This window comes from Cetorhinus maximus, unplaced genomic scaffold (assembly GCF_964194155.1).
Source record: "Cetorhinus maximus unplaced genomic scaffold, sCetMax3.hap1.1 HAP1_SCAFFOLD_1317, whole genome shotgun sequence".
In the NCBI taxonomy this organism is placed as follows: domain Eukaryota; kingdom Metazoa; phylum Chordata; class Chondrichthyes; order Lamniformes; family Cetorhinidae; genus Cetorhinus; species Cetorhinus maximus.
Genome location: NW_027597258.1, coordinates 25080 through 31079, shown reverse-complemented (window position 1 = coordinate 31079; position 6000 = coordinate 25080).

Genomic DNA, 6000 nt, shown 5'->3' with positions numbered 1-6000 from the left:
GGTCTGTCACTGTATATCACTGGGGTACAGTACTGGTGGGGACGGGTCTGTCACTGTATAACACTGGGGTACAGTACTGATGGGGACAGGTTTGTCACTGTATAACACTGGGGTACAGTACTGGTGGGGACGGGTTTGCACTGTATAACAATGGGGTACATTACTGGTGGGGACGGGTCTGTCACTGTATAACACTGGGGTACAGAACTGGTTGGGACGGGTCTGTCACTGTATAAAACTGGGATACAATACTGGTGGGGATGGGTCTGTCACTGTATAAAACTGGGGTACAGTACTGGTGGGGATGGGTCTGTCACTGTATAACACTGGGGTCTAGTACTGGTGGGGACGGGTCTGCACTGTGTAACACTGGCATTCAGTACTGGTGGGGACGGCTCTGTCACTGTATAACACTGGGATACAGTACTGGTGGGGACAGGTCTGTCACTGTATCCACCGGAGTACAGTACTGGTCGGGACGGGTCTGCACTGAGTAACACTGGGGTACAGTACTGGTGGGGACAGGTCTGTCACTGTATAACACTGGGGTACGGTACTGGTGGGGTCAGTTCCGTCACTGTATAACACTGGGGTACAGTACTGGTGGGGACGGGTCTGTCACTGTATAACACTGGGGTACAGTACTGGTGGGCACAGGTTTGTCACTATCGCACTGAGGTGCAGTACTGGTGGGGACAGGTCTGTCACTGTATAACACTGTGGTACAGTACTGGTGGGGATGGGTCTTTCACTGTATAACACTGGGGTACAGGACTGCTGGGGACGGGCCTGTCACTGTATAACACTGGGGGACAGTACGGGTGGGGACGGGTCTGTCACTGTATAACACTGGGGTTCAGTACGCGTGGGGACGGGCCTGTCACTGTATAACACTGGGGTATAGTACTGGTGGGGAAGAGTCTGCACTGTCTCTCTATAACACTGGGATACAGTACTGGTGGGGATGTGTCTGACACTGTATAACACTGGGGTACAATACTGATGGGGACAGGTTTGTCACTGTATGACACTGGGGTACAGTAGTGGTGGGGACGGGTCTGCACTGTATAACACTGGGGTACAGTAATGGTGGGGGCTGGTCTGTCGCTGTATAACACTGGGGTACAGTACTGGTGGGGTCGTGTCTGTCACTGTATAACAATGGGGTACGGTACTTGTGGGGACGGGTCTGTCACTGTATAACACTGGGGTACAGTACTGGAGGGGACGGGTCTGTCTCTCTGTAACACTGGGATACAGTACTGGTGGGGACGGGTCTGTCGCTGTATAACACTGGTTTTCAGTACTGGTGGGGACGGGTCTGTCACTGTATATCACTGGGGTACAGTACTGGTGGGGACAGGTCTGTCACTGTATAACACTGGGGTACAGTACTGGTGGGGATTCGTCTGTCATTGTATAACACTGGGGTACAGTTCTGTTGGAGACGGGTCTGTCACTGTATAACACTGTGGTACAGTACTGGTGGAGACGGGTCTGTCACTGTATAACACTGGGTACAGTACTGGTGGAGACGGGTCTGTCACTGTATAACACTGGGGTACAGTACTGGTGGAGACGGGTCTGTCACTGTATAACACTGGGGTACAGTACTGGTGGGGAATGGTCTGTCACTGTATAACACTGGGGTACAGTACTGGTGGGGACGGGTCTGTTACGGTATAACACTGGGGTACTGTACTGGTGAGGATGGGTCTGTTACTGTATAATACTGGGGTGCATTACTGGTGGGGACGGGTCAGTCACTGTAGAACACTGGGGTACAGTACTTCTGGGCACAGGTTTGTCACTATCACACTGAGGTGCAGTACTGGTGGGGACAGGTCTGTCACTGTATAACACTGGGGTACAGTACTGGTGGGGACGGGTCTTTCACTGTATACACTGGGGTACAGTACTGATGGGGACAGGTTTGTCACTGTATAACACTGGGGTACAGTACTGGTGGGGACGGGTTTGCACTGTATAACAATGGGGTACATTACTGGTGGGGACGGGTCTGTCACTGTATGCCACTGGGGTACAGTTCTGGTGCGGACGGGTCTGTCACTGTATAACACTGGGGTACGGTACTGGTGGGGACAGGTCTGTCACTGTATAACACTGTGGTACAGTACTGGTGGGGACGGGTTTGCACTGTGTAACACTGTGGTGCGGTGCTGGTGGGGACGTGTCTGTCACTGTATAACACTGGGGTACAGTACTGGTGGGGACGGGTCTGTCACTGTATAACACTGGGGTACAGTACTGGTGGGGACGGGTCTGCACTGTGTGACACTGGGGTACAGTACTGGTGGGGACGGGTCTGTCAGTGTATAACACTGGGGTACAGTACTGGTGGGGACGGGTCTGTCACTGTATAACACTGGGGTACAGTACTGGTGGGGACGGGTCTGTCTCTCTATAACACTGGGATACAGTACTGGTGGGGACGGATCTGTCACTGTATAACACCGGGGTACAGTACTGGTTGGGACGGGTCTGCACTTTTTTACACTGGGTTACAGTACTGGTGCGGACGGGTCTGTCACTGTATAACACTGGGATACAGTACTGGTGGGGACTGGTCTGTCACTGTATATCACTGGGGTACGGTACTGGTGGGGTCAGGTCTGTCACTGTATAACACTGGGGTACTGTACTGGTGGGGACTGGTCTGTCACTGTATAACACTGGGGTACTGTACTGGTGGGCACAGGTTTGTCACTATCACACTGAGGTGCAGAACTGGTGGGGACAGGTCTGTCACTGTATAACCCTGGGGTACAGTACTGGTGGGGATGGGCCTGTCACTGTATAACACTGGGGGACAGTACTGGTGCGGACGGGTCTGTCGCTGTATAACAAGGGTACAGTACTGGCGGAGACGGGTCTGTCAATGTATAACACTGGGGTACAGTACTGGTGGGGAATGGTCTGTCGCTATATAACACGGGGGTACAGTACTGGTGGGGACGGGTCTGTCACTGCATAACACGTGGGTACAGTACTGGTGGGGAGGGGTCTGTCACTGTATAACATTGGGGTAGAGGACTGGTTGTGGATGGGTCTGTCACTGTAAAACACTGGGGTACAGTACTGGTGGGGACGGGTCTGTCACTGTATAACAATGGGGTACATTACAGGTGGGGACGGGTCTGTCACTGATTAACACTGGGGTACTGTACTGGTGCGGACGGGTCTGTCACTGTATAACACTGGGGTACGGTACTGGTGGGGACAGGTCTGTCACTGTATAACACTGTGGTACAGTACTGGTGGGGACGGGTCTGCACTGTGTAACACTGGGGTACGGTACTGGTGGGGACGGGTCTGTCACTGTATAACACTGGGGTACAGTACTGGTTGGGACGGGTCTGTCTCTCTATAATACTGGGATACAGTACTGGTGGGCTGGGTCTGTCACTGTATAAAACTGGGGTACAGTACTGGTGTGGATGGGTCTGTCACTGTATAACACTGGGGTCTAGTACTGGTGGGGACGGGTCTGCACTGTGTAACACTGGCATTCAGTACTGGTGGGGACGGCTCTGTCACTGTATAACACTGGGATACAGTACTGGTGGGGACAGGTCTGTCACTGTATCCACCGGGGTACAGTACTGGTAGGGACGGGTCTGCACTGAGTAACACTGGGGTACAGTACTGGTGCGGACGGGTCTGTCACTGTATAACACTGGGGTACAGTACTGGTGGGCACAGGTTTGTCACTATCACACTGAGGTGCAGTACTGGTGGGGACAGGTCTGTCACTGTATAACACTGGGGTACGGTACTGGTGGGCTCAGGTCCGTCACTGTATAACACTGGGGTACAGTACTGGTGGGGACGGGTCTGTCACTGTATAACACTGGGGTACAGTACTGGTGGGCACAGGTTTGTCAATATCACACTGAGGTGCAGTACTGGTGGGGACAGGTCTGTCACTGTATAACACTGTGGTACAGTACTGGTGGGGATGGGTCTGTCACTGTATAACACTGGGGTACAGGACTGCTGGGGATGGGCCTGTCACTGTATAACACTGGGGGACAGTACGGGTGGGGACGGGTCTGTCACTGTATAACACTGTGTACAGTACTGGTGGGGATGGGTCTGTCACTGTATAACACTGGGGTTCAGTACGCGTGGGGACGGGCCTGTCACTGTATAACACTGCGGGACAGTACGGGTGTGGACAGGTCTGTCAATGTATAACACTGGGGTATGGTACTGGTGGGGACGGGTCTGTCACTGTATAACACTGGGGTACAGTACTGGTGGGGACGGGTCTGTCACTGTATAACACTGGGGTACAGTACTGGTGGGGACAGGTCTGTCACTGTACAACACTGGGGTACAGTACTGGTGTGGATGGGTCTGTCACTGTAAAACACTGGGGTACAGTACTGGTGCGGACGGGTCTGTCACTGTATAACACTGGGGTACGGTACTGGTGGGGACTGGTCTGTCACTGTATAACACTGTGGTACAGCACTGGTGGGGACGGGTCTGCACTGTGTAACACTGGGGTACGGTACTGGTGGGGACGGGTCTGTCACTGTATAACACTGGGGTACAGTACTGGTTGGGACGGGTCTGTCTCTCTATAATACTGGGATACAATACTGGTGGGGATGGGTCTGTCACTTTATAAAACTGGGGTACAGTACTGGTGGGGATGGGTCTGTCACTGTATAACACTGGGGTCTAGTACTGGTGGGGACGGGTCTGCACTGTGTAACACTGGCATTCAGTACTGTTGGGGACGGCTCTGTCACTGTATAACACTGGGATACAGTACTGGTGGGGACAGGTCTGTCACTGTATCCACCGGGGTACAGTACTGGTCGGGACGGGTCTGCACTGAGTAACACTGGGGTACAGTACTGGTGCGGACGGGTCTGTCACTGTATAACACTGGGGTACAGTACTGGTGGGCACAGGTTTGTCACTATCACACTGAGGTGCAGTACTGGTGGGGACAGGTCTGTCACTGTATAACACTGGGGTACGGTACTGGTGGGCTCAGGTCCGTCACAGTATAACACTGGGGTACAGTACTGGTGGGGACGGGTCTGTCACTGTATAACACTGGGGTACAGTACTGGTGGGCACAGGTTTGTCACTATCACACTGAGGTGCAGTACTGGTGGGGACAGGTCTGTCACTGTATAACACTGTGGTACAGTACTGGTGGGGATGGGTCTGTCACTGTATAACACTGGGGTACAGGACTGCTGGGGATGGGCCTGTCACTGTATAACACTGGGGGACAGTACGGGTGGGGACGGGTCTGTCACTGTATAACACTGTGTACAGTACTGGTGGGGATGGGTCTGTCACTGTATAACACTGGGGTTCAGTACGCGTGGGGACGGGCCTGTCACTGTATAACACTGCGGGACAGTACGGGTGTGGACAGGTCTGTCAATGTATAACACTGGGGTATGGTACTGGTGGGGACGGGTCTGTCACTGTATAACACTGGGGTACAGTACTGGTGGGGACGGGTCTGTCACTGTATAACACTGGGGTACAGTACTGGTGGGGACAGGTCTGTCACTGTACAACACTGGGGTACAGTACTGGTGTGGATGGGTCTGTCACTGTAAAACACTGGGGTACAGTACTGGTGCGGACGGGTCTGTCACTGTATAACACTGGGGTACGGTACTGGTGGGGACTGGTCTGTCACTGTATAACACTGTGGTACAGCACTGGTGGGGACGGGTCTGCACTGTGTAACACTGGGGTACGGTACTGGTGGGGACGGGTCTGTCACTGTATAACACTGGGGTACAGTACTGGTTGGGACGGGTCTGTCTCTCTATAATACTGGGATACAATACTGGTGGGGATGGGTCTGTCACTTTATAAAACTGGGGTACAGTACTGGTGGGGATGGGTCTGTCACTGTATAACACTGGGGTCTAGTACTGGTGGGGACGGGTCTGCACTGTGTAACACTGGCATTCAGTACTGTTGGGGACGGCTCTG